General features: G+C 40.5%; 1 protein-coding gene across 1 annotated transcript in view; it reads left to right on the forward strand.

Moving 5' to 3' along the window:
• Window positions 1-14,796, forward strand: part of ENPP6 (ectonucleotide pyrophosphatase/phosphodiesterase 6) — a 99,771-nt gene that overhangs the window by 53,665 nt on the left and 31,310 nt on the right. The window lies entirely within an intron of this gene.

The following is a 14,796-nucleotide window of genomic DNA, read 5'->3' on the forward strand; positions in this document are numbered from 1 at the left end:
CAGATAGTGAGTGATAATGTCCCATTGGCCCTGCTGTGATGGTTCCTGCTCTCCCGGCTTTGCTTACAGAACTTGGATGTGAATGACCCCAAGGTGGACTGTCAGTCGGAAGCCATTTCTCATCCCCATCTCCCAACACTTACGTCATGGTCTGCTGTTTTCTGGACATTACACTTTGATGGGATGGTGCTACTGTGACCTCCTGGGATAATTCAGATGTTTTCAAACTGACATTTCATAGACCACTAACTATATAATATTTTATATAACCCCTAGTATTTGGTATTAAAATTGTTCTCATTAAAATATGCCTTTTGCTTACTTCACATAAGAAAGTATACCTCTCACACAGAATCTCACTAAGGTACATTGTGCTATCTTAATACATAAAAACATCCAGCACCAGATAGATGCACAACTCATATACTTCTTAAATTTTATATATACAATACAAAACCATTTTATTATAAAGGTATTTCTTAGTTCAAGGAACAAAAATGCTTTTAAAAGTTTATTTATATATACATGGATGAAAATGACTAATCTCTAGAATGAGACAAGTATATATCTATATCTAGTATATATTTTTTCTTTTATATGTATAAATATAATATAATACTTGTATTTGAGAAGTAAGTTAAAAAGCAAGGAGTTGTTAGTTTTTGCTTTTAAAGTTATTAAGAAAAACTGAACTGTCAACTGAAATATTGTTTAATAATAGATCACATTTTGACATTCAAGGAATTAAATTACACTGGCACAAACTACTTCTGTTCCCAAGCACTAATTTATGTGAACCACTTTCGTAGCAGTCACACTAAACAAAGAGAAGCAGAATTGACTCTGAACTTGTCTCCTTCTGAGGATTAGTCATTTCCACCCATGGATATATAAGCTAACTTTTAAAGGAGTCCTTGTTCCTTGCACTAAGAAATATCTATATAATAAAATGACATTTTCTTCATACTTAAAAAATTGTTAGAATTTGGGGTCCTACTTGGCACAAAGACAGGCTAAGTAGTTTGAAAGTTTTTTCTCTAGGCATAACTAGAACAACGATTGGACAGTTGACATGTCTCTGCTTGTGTAATAGATTGGACACACGCCCACACCTGGAGAGGGAGGTGTATTTGGCAATCATGCAAATCTCTACAGCAGTCAAGTGCTGATCTCAGATGTAGCAGCTGGGAGGCCATGAAACTTCACCTTTGCAAAGCTCATAGGACAGGAAATGCACAGACATTGGAGTTCAGCCTCCACTAAGAGGAGACGAGACCCAGTAAGCATTCTGTAATTTCAACAGGAACAGTAAGGGACACCATCTGATAAATAAGAATTAGGTAGAAGTATACAAAAGGGAAAAAGCTTCCTAAACACAAAGTTGAGTTTTCATTAATCTTTCTTCCTCATTATACTCTGGATGCATGCTCTTCAGAAGACCATGGCATGCAGAGTGTCACATGGTTTCAAACATCACATAATGTTTTCATCAATAGTCTGCAATAAAATAAAATAAAATAAAATAAAAAGGAAAACAAGTCCTAACTCCCACCAAATCAGGAGGAATAAACCAGACAATAGGTTCAAGTCTACAAGTGACCCAGATATTAGTCATGCACTTGAAAGAATGAAATGAAAATATTCACTAGTGAACTACAATGGTTTTTGAAAAGATAATTCTAGGACTGATAGTCATCCAGGTTACATGTGGAGAGGCAAAAGGGTGTAAAGACAGAAAACAGTGTAAAGAACAAGGGATATAGTGATGAGGTACAAGAAAGAAGAAACAAAATAGGAAAGGAGTAGTGTTTGATAGAGAACGATTAAGAAAAATTATTTAAACTAACAAGTAACACTTAACACATATTGCAGAGGGGCTATGAGTGTCACCCCAGCTACTCAGGACACTGAGGCAGGAGGGTCACAAGCTGCAGACCTGTTTGTGCTAGAGTGCAGTTTCATTTCTGTTTCTGTGATAAACCACTGTGACCAAAAGCAACGTGGCGGCAGGGGTGGGGGAGGGACAGGGAGGGAGAGGCATACAAGTCCAACATAGTCTATCAGTGAGAGGAAGTCAAGGGAGAAACTCAAAGCAGGGAGTCCAACCACAGTCAAAGTCAGAGAAAGAATTCACCATGCTACCTTCCTCACTCTTCCACAGCTCAGGGCCGAGCTCCTGACATGGTGGCATCCATACTCAGGATGTGTCTTCCCCTTCTGTGTGCATACCCCAAAGCCAAATCAATCAGGATAATTCCTCATTATGACTCTTCCAAAATGATTCCAAGTTACAGTAAATTGATTTTTTTGAAGTAACTATCACAGGCTACACAGGGAGTTTAAGGCCAACCTGGGTAACTCAGCCAAGAACAAAATAAAAATAAGGAGGCAAAGCTCATGGGAAAGCACTGGAATGCGGGAAGGCTCTGGATTCAATTCCCAGAACCAGAGAGAGAAGGGGAGGGAGGGAGAGAGAGAGAGAGAGAGAGAGAGAGAGAGAGAGAGAGAGAGAGAGAGAGAGAGAGAGAGGAGGGAGAGAGGAAGGGAGGGGGAGGGGGAGGGAAAGAAGAGGGAGGGGGAAGGAGAGGGAGGGGGAGGGAAACAGAGAGTGAGCGAGCTGTGCTATGAATGATGGGAAAGAAGAAATGGACTTCAGAACTACTGAAAAAAGAAAGACAATGAAGAAAGTTTCACATTGGCCAGGGAATGTCGATCAAAGAACCATAGGAGTGACAGCCAACATTCCAGCATAAGTGTTGGAATCCAGGGAGACAGTGGGATGGCAGCCTCAAAATGATGGAAGAAAGCAAGCATCAACCTAAAATCCCATACCCTCTGGAAATACTCTTCCAAAGTGAAGCTATAATAGGAGCTGCTTCTAAGAGTCAAAATCTGAGAGTTTTTGGGCAGGAGAAATGGCTCAGCAGGTAAGAGGGTGTTTGCCGCCAAACCTGATGATCCAAGTTCAATCCCTGGAACCCATATAGTGAAAGAAAACTGACTCCTGTCCTCTGACCTCTACACACACAATGCAGCTCTCTCTCTCTTCTCTCTCTCTCTCTCTCTCTCTCTCTCTCTCTCTCTCTCTCTCTCCCTCCCTCCCTCCCTCGCTCTCTCTTTCTCTCCCTTGCCCCCAACACGCAATGATACTACCAGGATGTCTAAAGGACAGAACTCTTAAATCCCTCAAATTGGAAGAAGGCGCTATCTGACGGAATCAAAGCGATGTTGGGAGCAATGAAGAATAGCAGAGAGTAAACTATGTAGGTAAACACAATATTATTATAGTCTTTTTATTAAAAATCTGAGGAGAGTTAAAATACACGGAAACAGAAAGTAAAGCTTTTAATTTTAAAAACTAGCCTATCTTTTTACATCAACTGGGATGTTAAAGAAATAAAAAGTTACAGCAAATGTTAATAGACCAATATTATATTTCTTTATATTCCTAAGTCCACTTTGCAATCAATATATAAACAGTAAGCTAATAGAAAAAGAATGGCACAATAATAATACTTACTAATTCAATAGAAATCAAGAAAATAAAGGCAAACCATCAGTGGGCGATGGGTCCAAGATAGTCAAATGCCAAATGGTTGGCCTAAAACAATGATATTAGAGAATATATTAAATATAATTTTACTAAGAATTTATTAAGTATTTTAATTAATTTGAATTATTGCACTATATTTAATTTGAAGGTAGGTAAATCTAGAGTTCAATGATAGGACAGAATTCACACTTGAGAAAAGTGGTATTGGAAAGGGATGTGAGAAAGTGCCTGTGTAAGATGATAGCATTCTGTGCCCTTATGTGAGACCCGGTTACACCGATCATCCACTTGGTAATCTGTACAGTCAGAATTTGTCTCAGCTTTGGGTTTATATTAAACGTTTTTATTTTGTTTGCTTTGTTTTTTTTTTTAAAAAGAACTAATTTTAAGTTTTCGTACATATATATTACATATTAAGCAAACTCCCCGATACGCTTTACCTCCATTTTCCCACCCCTCAGTCTCTTATTAGTCCACTTTGTCACTATAGATAATTTTATTTCTACTTTTGAGTCAAATGTACATACACACAGGGTTTGTCTAGGAGCTTGACCAAGTCTTGTTTATCTCTTCAAAGAACCAACTTTTCATCTTGTTCATTCTTGTTTGTTGTTTCTAATTCTGTTCATTTCTGCCAGTTATTAACTTTTTCTTACCTTTTACTTTTGGTTTTGGCTTGGTGTGTGTGTGTGTGTGTGTGTGTGTGTATGTGTGTGTGTGTGTGTGTGTGTGTATTTCTAAAGCCTATAATGTGTCATTTTGTTATTTATTTGAAGTTTTTATGAGTTTTTAAGTGTAGGCACTTAAAGCTGTAAACTGCAGCCCCTGTAGGACTGTTCTCACTGTATCCCACAGGTTCTGATATGTTTTTCCATTTTCATTCTATTCTAGGATTCAAATTTTTTCCTTCTTATTATTTTTTTTTCAAAAAACAATTTGTCATTCAACAGAGTGTTGTTTGATCTCCATGAATTCATGTACTTTTTATAATTTCTCTCGCTGATGATTTAGAGACTTATTCTATTGTGGTCAGGTAGAAAAAACAAGTTATTTCAGTTTTCCTGTATTTTTAGTGCTTGCTTTGTGTTCTGGTACATCATTTATTTTAAAGAAATTACCATCAACTGCTGAGATGAATGTGTATTCTGCAGTATTTGGGTGGAATGTTCTGTAGAGGTCTACTAGGTTCACTCAATCTATGACATCACCTAACCCCAATGTTTCTCTATTTTAGTTTGGGTGACTTATATAGATGTAAGAGCTTTATTAAAACCACCCACTGTTATTGTGGTAGGTCAGCCTGTGATTTCATACCTAGAACCACTTGCTTCAGGAAACTAAGTGCATCCGTGTTTGGCATATGTTTAGAGATGTAATGTCCTCTTGCTCTCTTGTTCTCTTAATAAGTATGAAATAACCTTTGTTAAGTCTTTTGACTATTTTTGGTTTGAAATCTATTTTGTCAGATACTAAAACAGCAACACCTGTGGGAGGTCTCCATTTGCTTGAAATAGATTTTTCCCCATTATTTCACTTTAAGGTAGAACTTTTCTTTGATAGTGAGGCAGGTTTCTTAAAGGCAACATATTTATGAGTCCTTTTTCTTCTATCCAGGCTCTTAGTCTGTGCCCTTGATTGGAGAACTGATATTAATATCCAGAGTTACTATTGACTATGTTACTAATATTTGTCATTTTTTGGTTTGGTGGGTTTTATATGTTTTCATATACCTAATTTGCTTAACTAATTCCCTAACATGCTTTATCTTTTTCTGTAGCTTGATGGGTACATTTACCTTTCTCCTCAGTCTGAAGGATTCTTGCTAGTGTCTTCTCTGACCAGCTTAGTGGTCATGAATTCTTTAACTTGTTTCTAGTCATGGAAAGTTTTTATTTTCCCTTCATAGGCTTATTTTTTTTTTCATCTATTGTATTTGGTTCTTATATCTATCACCCTTCTACACCCCAATCCTTTGTAATACCCCAAAACAAAGTAGGAAAGACAGAAGGTTAGTGGGGAGAGGACACGTTGAGATCTTAGACATACAGGGTTTCTCTGTGTAGCCTTGGCTGTCCTGGAATTCACTCTGTATGCCAGGCTGGACTCCAACTCACAGAGATCTGCCTGCCTCTATCTCCTGAGTGCTGGGATTAAAGATGTGAACCACCACCCAGCTGATAACTGAGTTTTTTAAGACACCAAAATTCTTACTATACTTCTTTAATTATGACAAATAGCTTTACTGGCTTGGCACCTGTTGTCTTTTAGGATGTAAAACATTGTTCTAAGCTGTTCTTGCATTTAAGGGTTCTGATGCAGAATCAGGTGTTATTCTGGTGGGTCTGACTTCATATGTGACTTGGGTGTTTCTCTCTTGCAGTATTCAATACAGTTTCTTTGTTCAGTACATTTTATGTTCTAACTATATGACATGGCGTTTTCCTCTGGTCTTAAGTATGTGCTGTCCTTTAATGCCGCTTGTACTTCCTTAGATTTGGAAAATGTTATGTTATGATTGTATTGTAAATGTTTTATGTCTCTTTGGCATAAGAACATTTTCCTCTTTCTCTTCTTATGGTTCACAGATTTGGTTTTCTCATGGTGTCTCCTGTATGTTTAAAGCATGTTTTTGTTAATTTTTTGTTATTGAAAAGTTATTAAGAAGGCTCTACTATCTCTCCCTTACCCACAAGCCCTGGTGTTCTGTCTTCCCCTTGATCAACTCTGTTCTGAAGCTTTCTACTAAACTTTTATTTACTTATGGAAATTTTAAAATTTCTACCAATTCAGTTTGGTTGTTTTGTGTTTCTCTCTTAATTGAATTCCATTTCCATATTTTTGTATCAGCTTATTTTTTTTTTTAGATGTTTGCATACTTTTCGAGAATCATTCAGGAGTTCATTGATGGTCCCTTTCACTTCTTTGAAAACGTTTCTGAATTAGAGTCAAATCGGAAGAGGTGGGAGATGAGGCACTTTGGGTTAAATATAGACAGAAGAGCCCAGTGTGGTGGCGCTCACCTTTAATTCCAGAACTCGGGAGCCAGAGGCAGGCAGATCCCTGTGAGTTTGAGGTCAGCCTGGTTCAGGACAGCCAAGGCTACACAGAGAAACCCTGTCTCGAAAAACAAAAACAAAAAAACAAAACAACAACACATATATATCAACACACACACACACACACACACACACACACACACACATATATATATATATATATATAGAGAGAGAAGTCTAAGAATTGCCATTGGATGACATATTACAGTCACAATTTCAGGATGCGGAGAGAGAGATGCCTCTATAAACCAAGCCAGTCCATGGTCTTTAAAGGAAGAAAATGAAAAGGAAAAAAATAAAGAGGCAGAGGGAAGGGGAGGGGAGGGAAAAGGAGGGGAATCTTGTTATGTTGATGTTGGAAGGAGAGAGATCTTGCGGGGATATAGCCTACAAATGCTGTCGGGCCTCGTTGCTGGAATCAGCCTTTAAGACAACTGCCATTCCTCCCCTGACCACCCAGAAGTCTTTCTCATTCTCAGAAGTTCTTTTGGGATGGATGGGCCTGTTCTTGCCCCCCCCCCCCCAGGCTTCCTTTGGGAGAAAAGTTACAGATGGCCGTCCAGTTTGTGGGCAGTGCTTCAGTAACGGGGTCTTGGGCGCTGCTCATGCCCCTAGGTATTCCTTCAGAAGCCTGGTTTCCAATGCCGGCCACTTCCTGTGGCTGAGATGATGCTTGGAGCTTGTGTGTGTTTCCACACAGATTCTGACTGGGACCAGATTCCAGCTCACTGCGTTCAGCAGCTCTGATTCAGTTTCTACCGCCTAGCAGTACACTGGCTGGGTTGCAGTGTACCGTCCCCTGACACTTGCTCTGAGTTTTCTTTGTTTGTTTGTTTTTTGTTATTGTTGTTGTTTCGAGACAGGGTTTCTCTGTGCAGCTTGGCTGTCCTAGACTCACTTTGTAGACCAGGCTGGCCTCGAACTCACAGTCATCTGCCTGCTTCTGCCTCCCAAGTGCTGGGATTAAAGGCATGCGCCACTACTGCCCGGCTGGGTTTTCTAAGAACAAGACTCACAATGGATCTCTGGCTGCGGACCCACAGATACAGTAGAATCCTGTTGAAAATGGCGCCACTGCTGAGTGCCGAGCACCAAGTGCCAAGTGCCCAACATTGATAAGAGGGTTTTCAAAAACGGCATCTGCCAGTGACACTGCTGTGTTAGATCCACGCTCTTATTCAGGCCTTTAACATGTCGGTTCCTGAAAGCACAATGCAGTTTTCAGCCTTTCTGGTTCCTGCTGGAGGTGTGGGCTCTCTGTAAGCTCCCCAAAGAAAGCCAACAACTCTCAGAAAGATTCTGAAGTCTAAACCCTCTCTTTCTTTGCAAAATTCCTCATTTTACTTTGTTATTTCAGCCCGAAATATTTGCATGTCATCACCTCTATTGATGGCTGCTATTGGCCTGTCATTAGGTCCCGTCTCCACTAATCCCTAGCTAGTGGGACTACAGCAGGACGCATGGGGCTGGGGCTGCTATGGCGGAGGGAGGGGCAGAGCCTACACGAAGCTTTCACGGAACTTCCTCCTGTCTCAGTTACACACACTAAAATGGAAAATGGCTAATTTTGAAAAGAAATAACAAATCCAAATGTTGATAAGAGTGGGATAATGGCATCCCAGGAAGTGCAGATGGGAGCAGAGCCATATGACAATTTCTCAGTGTGTGTATAGCCCAATCCTAATAGTCCTGTCCATGACATATCCCAACAGGAACGCACCCCTAAGTGAACCAGAGAGCATATGTGAAAATATTTATGTCTGCATAATCCATACCATTTAAAAACTGGCAACAAACCAGTGGCCAGCAGCTGTTGAGTGGATAAATAGGGCAGTCACATAATGGAACTTTTGTGTTTTAATTGGTATATTAGGAGGAAGTCGCAAAAGCTATCGCTTAAACATCAGCTCTTGGTTTCTTAGGATGAGCGCAACAGGCACTTGTTTTTACAAAAGTAAGGTCAATTTGAATGAGCCGTAATGAAAATATTTAGGTTCTCTAAATCCCCTTTATATCACCAATTAGGAAGTGTCTGTTATAAATAATAGAGAACAGGCAAGAGTGGATAACAAAGGGGCTTGTTTGGACAACGTGAGAGGTATGGCATGCAATTCAGATGTGTATCGATGTCCTTTTCAAAGAGCATACCCTGGGTCTCTCTGCATGGCTTTAATATATTGACTTTAGAATCTTCCCTCATTCCTTCCAAGAGGGCTGCCTTGAGTCCAGGATCCTATCCACACAATGTACATTCTATGCCAGGAAGGAGGGGCAGAGCCCGTGATACCTCTATCTTTCCTAAGGAAACAAAGCTCCCCACCTCAGGTCCTCAGTAGACCTCGGTGTCAGGACTGGGTCACATGACCATCCCCACCAAAAGGAGCAGCAGCAGACCTGAGAGGCTTCCTCTTAGAGTAAGAGGCTGTGGGGGCGGGAGGCGGGGGGAGAGGCGGGGGGCCTGGGAGGAGGGCTGCTCCACGTTGAATCACTCCTAAAACGGTTTACCAAGGCAGCTGCAAAAATGTGTTCTTTCTGACATTGTATTATGTTTATTTCCCCGTCTTTTGTTAGACATAAACGTGCTTTTAGGCTTTACAATGTTATCTTCTTACAATACGTTTCTAGAAGTGCCTTGTCAAGCAGAGCAGGACTACAATAAAAACTGCCAGCACATTGCTTTACAACCTTTCTCCCAGCGGATGAAAGTGACTGAAGACTCCACTCCAAGTTGTATGTGACATATGGTGTCCGTTCCCATGCTTTTAGCTACTTGTCAGCTGCTATAAGAAAATGCTAATTGGAGGATTTAGGAAATAAACGATTGTTGACTTTTAATATATACAACATTTGTGAGCTAAACAGCTCATGAGGTCCTTCTTATTCTGTTCTGCTCAAGAAAGCGTTGCCCCTTTGTCTGAGTGTGTTCACACTGCCTGATTCCTGCCAGAGAGTCACTTGGAAGCCATCTTAATTACCAGATGGATTGTTGAAGTATCCTCGGCACTCGTAATCAAGTGACTTATTTTACTGAATAAAGATGCCAAGACGTCTGAGAAACACTTAAAGAAATGCTCAACCTCCTTAATCATCAGGGAAATGCAAATCAAAACAACGCTGAGATTCCATCTTACACCCATCAGAATGGCTAAGATCAAAAATTCAAGCAACACCACATGCTGGCGAGGATGTGGGGAGAGAGGAACACTCCTTCATTGCTGGTGGGAATGCAAACTAGTACAACCACTTTGGAAATCTATCTGGTGCTATCTCAGAAAAATGGGAATAGGGCTTCCTCAGGACCCAGCTATTCCACTCCTTGGAATATACCCAGAAGATGCTCCAGCACACAGCAAGAAAATTTGCTCAACCATGTTCATAGCAGCCCTATTCATAATAGCCAGAACATGGAAACAGCCTAAGTGTCCCTCAGTAGAAGAATGGATAAAGAAACTGTGGTACATATACACTATGGAATACTATTCAGCTATTAAAAACAAGGAATTCCCAAAATTTGTGGATAAATGGATTGAGCTAGAAATGATCATAATGAGTGAGTTAACTCAGAAGCAGAAAGACTCAAATGGTATATACTCACTTATATCTGCATATTAGCCCAACGGGCATGTCCCACGAAAGCCTTCACTTACCAGGAAACAGAGACAGAGGAGAGGACATTCTAGTGGGACTCTAGATGTGAGATTCATGAGAGAAAGGCAAAGTAGAAGGACCCAGAGGGTCCTAGGAGCCTACAAGTAGAACATTATGATAGGCAGATTTGGGCACAGGGGTCCCACTCAAACTAGGCACCAGACAAGGACAATACAGGCGGTAAACCTTAAACCCCTACCCAGATCTAGACAATGGACAGAACACTTTCCACAGTAAAGTGGAGAGTGGGATATTACGTTCTCACACACTCTGGTGCCACACCTCTGACCATGTCCCCTGGATGGGGAGACCTGATGGCACTCAGAGGAAGGACAGCAGGTTACCAAGAAGAGACTTGATACCCTATGATCATATAGAGGGGGAGGTAATCCCCCTCAGGAACTGTCATAGGGGAGGGGAATAAGGGGAAAATGGGAGGGAGGGAAGAATGGGAGGATACAAGGGACGGGATAACCATTGAGATGTAACAAGAATAAATTAATAAAAAAAAAAAAAAAAAAGATGCCAAGACGTAAGAGTATTGGTTTGAAAGATTCAGATGGGCGGGAGAAAAGCTATAGCACACTTCCTTTACATGAAAAGGATACTCTGACCATAGCCACACAAGATTTACTATAGGATATTGTTATGATTGTTATATTTTATTAATGTTTTTAATCCCTTACCATGACTAATTTACAGATTAAACGTCATAGGAATATCTATCTGTCTGTCTGTCTATCTACCGTCTATCTATTTAATCTATCTTCAGTACAATTGAAGACAGATTGTGTCTTGAGGAATGTGGTGTTAGGCAATCTAGTCATTGTGTGAACACCATGGAATGTGCTAACACAAACTAAGGTGGCTACCATGTCACTAGGCATGTAGTATCGTGTATGTGGCCCATTGTTGACTGATATGGTTCATGAGTTTACAGCAGGGTTCCTATGCTTTCTGTGGTTTCTAGTATCCATGGTGGTATGCAATCCTCAGTGGATAAGAGGGTGCTATTATAAGCATTGTTCTAACACAGGCCATGATCCAGAGAGGACAGTAATGTAAACTTGTGGATTGCTAATCAACTTTTAAAATAGAGGAGACTAGAATAAAATAAATATTAGTATGCATTTGCTCACAATTTGGTGACACTTTTGTTTCTACTGTGAACGTACCTACTACTGTAGTATGCTATAGACTAAAAATGTTTTTTATAAGTGTACATGCATGTAATAGACATGAGTGGGTGCATGCTCACACGTGTGTGCATGTCTGTATCTGGAGACTGACCTCAGGAGTCTTCTTCAATTGCTTTCTACTTTATTCTTTGAGGCAGGGTCTCTCAGTTGGGCCCAAATCTCACCAATATGCTTAGTCAAGCTGGCCAGCTTGACCCAGGGCTCCCTGGTCTCCACTTCTGATGATTGGAATTAAAGGCAGGCTGCCATGGCAATTGGGCAGTTATGTAGGTGCTAAGGATGTGAGCGCAGACCTTCACTCTTGTGTAGCCAGCACTTGCTGATCCATCTCTCAGCCCTGCAAAAAGCTTTTTAAAAGACTGTCATACAGAAACTCCTGGGCACACCTCCTGATGTCTAAATGTGTTTACTTCTATTTTCTATTCGATGAAAAGCATGTTAAGAGCAATAAACTAGAGCAGCGAGGGAAATATTGTTTGATTTTTCTCCCGGCCTAAGTGAAAATGTGTCCCTTCAAGTTGTGAAGTATGGAATTTTCACTGCTGTTAATAACTGGCCTGTCAATGAAGTTTTCGTTTCCTCTGGGCATCAATTTACATAACACGTTTCTTTCAAATTGGTAAGTGGCTAGGTTTATTTTTAGTTCACATTATTATGTTTAAATTCCTAATGTTATTACCTGTGGTCAGACTGTATGCATCATGCTTGGAACTTTTCTGCTTTTTGGGAACTACCGAGGTATTAGTTGCGGGTGAGAATATGCTCAGTTTGCCTAGCAGTTGTGTTTTTAAAAAGTCACGTCCTATAAAAATTTCAAATCTACTGAATTCATCCATTCATACCAACATCTAAATTCTCCATATATCTCTAAGTAGTATTCTGTCTGTGTGTCTGTTTGTTTAAGTCTTTGATATAGGGCCTCGTGTAACTCAAGGTAGCTACAAGCCCTATATAGCCAATAGACAAGTCTGCATGTAACTCCTGATCCTCCTGCCTCAGCCTTCCAAGTACTAGGATTGCAGCCAGGAGTCATCATGGCCAACTATTCATTGTACCTTGAACCATTTTCCATTAAGGTCAAAGTCTTATACTACCAAGGCTCCTTTGTGCAGGCATGTAGATGACATATAAGCAATAATCTCTACACATAAATGTCTATGTGGAGTCATGGCTCCTTCTGGCTTTTCATACTTTCCGTGTTAGTTTTAAAACTAAAATGCTTGGTTTTGTCCCTTTTTGGCACTGTTGCTTTTTTTTTTTTAAATACATTTTTATTAATTTATGCATATTACATCTCAGTTGTTAGCCCATCCCATGTATCCTCCCATTCCTCCCTTCCTCCCACTTCCTCCCTACTCCCCTCCCCTCCCCTAAGTCTGTGTCTGAGAGGGACCTCCTCCCCCTGAATATGCTCATACGGTATCAAGTCTCTCCTTGGTGACCTATTATCTTTCCTCTGAGTGCCACCAGGCATCTCCGTCCAAGGGACATGTTCAAATATGGGGCACCAGAGTTTGTGTGAAAGTTAGATCTCCTGTGGTACATTTACACTATGGAATACTACTCAGCTATTAAAAACAAGGAATTTCCAAAATTTGTGGACAAATGGATTGAACTAGAAATTGTCATAATGAGTGAGTTCACACAGAAGCAAAAAGAGCTAAATGGTATATACTCACTTATATCGAGACACTAGTCCAAGGTGTACGTCCCCATGAAAAACTGTACCTACCAGAATAGTGGGTAAGAGGGGAGGACATCCTATTGAAACTTTAGGTGTGAGAAGCCTGGGAGAAAGAGGAAATGGAAGGATCCAGTGGGTCCTGGAAAACTACAGGCGAGTCTGGGCCCTGGGGCCCTCCGCAAACTGTGGCAACAGCCAAGGAAAAAATAGGCAGTAAAAACCTTGAACCCCTACCCGGACTAGCCGATGGACATTCTCCACTGTTGAGTGGCACTGTTGCTTTTTGAATCTGCCTCCTGGCGCCCCTTTCTTACTTTGATGCATTTTGATATATGGTTAAAAACTGACACGTTTTCATGCAACGCCCCTTTTGCATCTCCATTATCTTCTATGCTAATGAGGTATTCTTCCCAGGAGTCGGCTGCTCTGCTATCTTTTGCATCAACAGGAGCCACCTGGCAGATGTACTCAAAAGTGCCTGCCAACCTGTCTCCTGGCAGACTCCTTCCTCCCCCGCATTCTGTGTCTCCCACTTTTACTCCCTTTCACTTGGAAGTCATTTTCCCCAGGCTCCGGATTCCCCTGGCCTGGCATTTCATGGTTATAATTGTTTAGAAGTTCTCTGAACTTTGGTACACATTGTCTCTTTGCTTTGCTACCACACCCTACCCCAACCCCTACCTCCACCCCCTGTAGCCCCGTAGCCTCAGCTGTGTCTCTAACCGTTGGGTTGTTTGCAGGGATGCACACAGGACTTTGAGGAGGTAAAATACTGCTCCTCGCTGAGTTCCCACCCCCATGTAGGTAGTGGGGGCCTCATGTCAGACTTCAGATGGCACACCCTTTCCTCTTTCCCATAGGCATAGACTCTGGACTGCTCTGAGAAGGAGACTCTGACTGATTCACTTTTGTTTCCTCTGCCTGAACAGAGCCACTAGCTCATAGTAAATGCCAATAAATATTTGCTCAGCAAATGTAAACTGAGACTGGCTCACCCCTCTGCTGCTCTGTGTTCCGATATTCTGACTAAGTGGCCCCTCCTCAGAACAACTACTTCTGCTTGTCTAAGAGTCTGGGGTAGACTCACAGGCAGCTTCTGACTCCTTTATAGCATTTTGGGAGAGGAAAGGCCAGCTCAAAACCCTTGCTTTAACTTGGTGAAACTGGCTTGCTGTTAGAACTCAAAAGTCCAGTTAGTCTTTATCATATGCTAGTAAAATATTTGTTTTATAACTCTGATTTTATAAATATATATTATATTATAATTCTGCTTCATATATATAATTTTAATTGAATAAGAATATTTAATTTATAATAATGGCTGCAGGATACTACAGAACATTTGAATAGGCCAGGGGACATTAGACTAGGATATGGGAGTTATGGATAATCTAGAGAAAAAATTAATTGAAATATTTTGGTAAACTAATTAATATATATCTTGTTCCTATTTTCCAATTTGGGGTAATTTGTATCATAGGACTCCAGTATTACATTGCCATGGCATTTAAAATACCTCTCCAGTGAACAAAATTATAATTAAATATGCTGCTTACAATGAATAAATTATTGTAGTTTATGAAAAGGTATAAAATAAAATATTTGACTGATGTTTGTTTTATGGAATTGATTCATAGCCCTCCTTTAAGTACTGGA

The sequence above is a fragment of the Acomys minous genome (genome assembly GCF_964271855.1).
Source record: "Acomys minous genome assembly, chromosome: 15".
In the NCBI taxonomy this organism is placed as follows: domain Eukaryota; kingdom Metazoa; phylum Chordata; class Mammalia; order Rodentia; family Muridae; genus Acomys; species Acomys minous.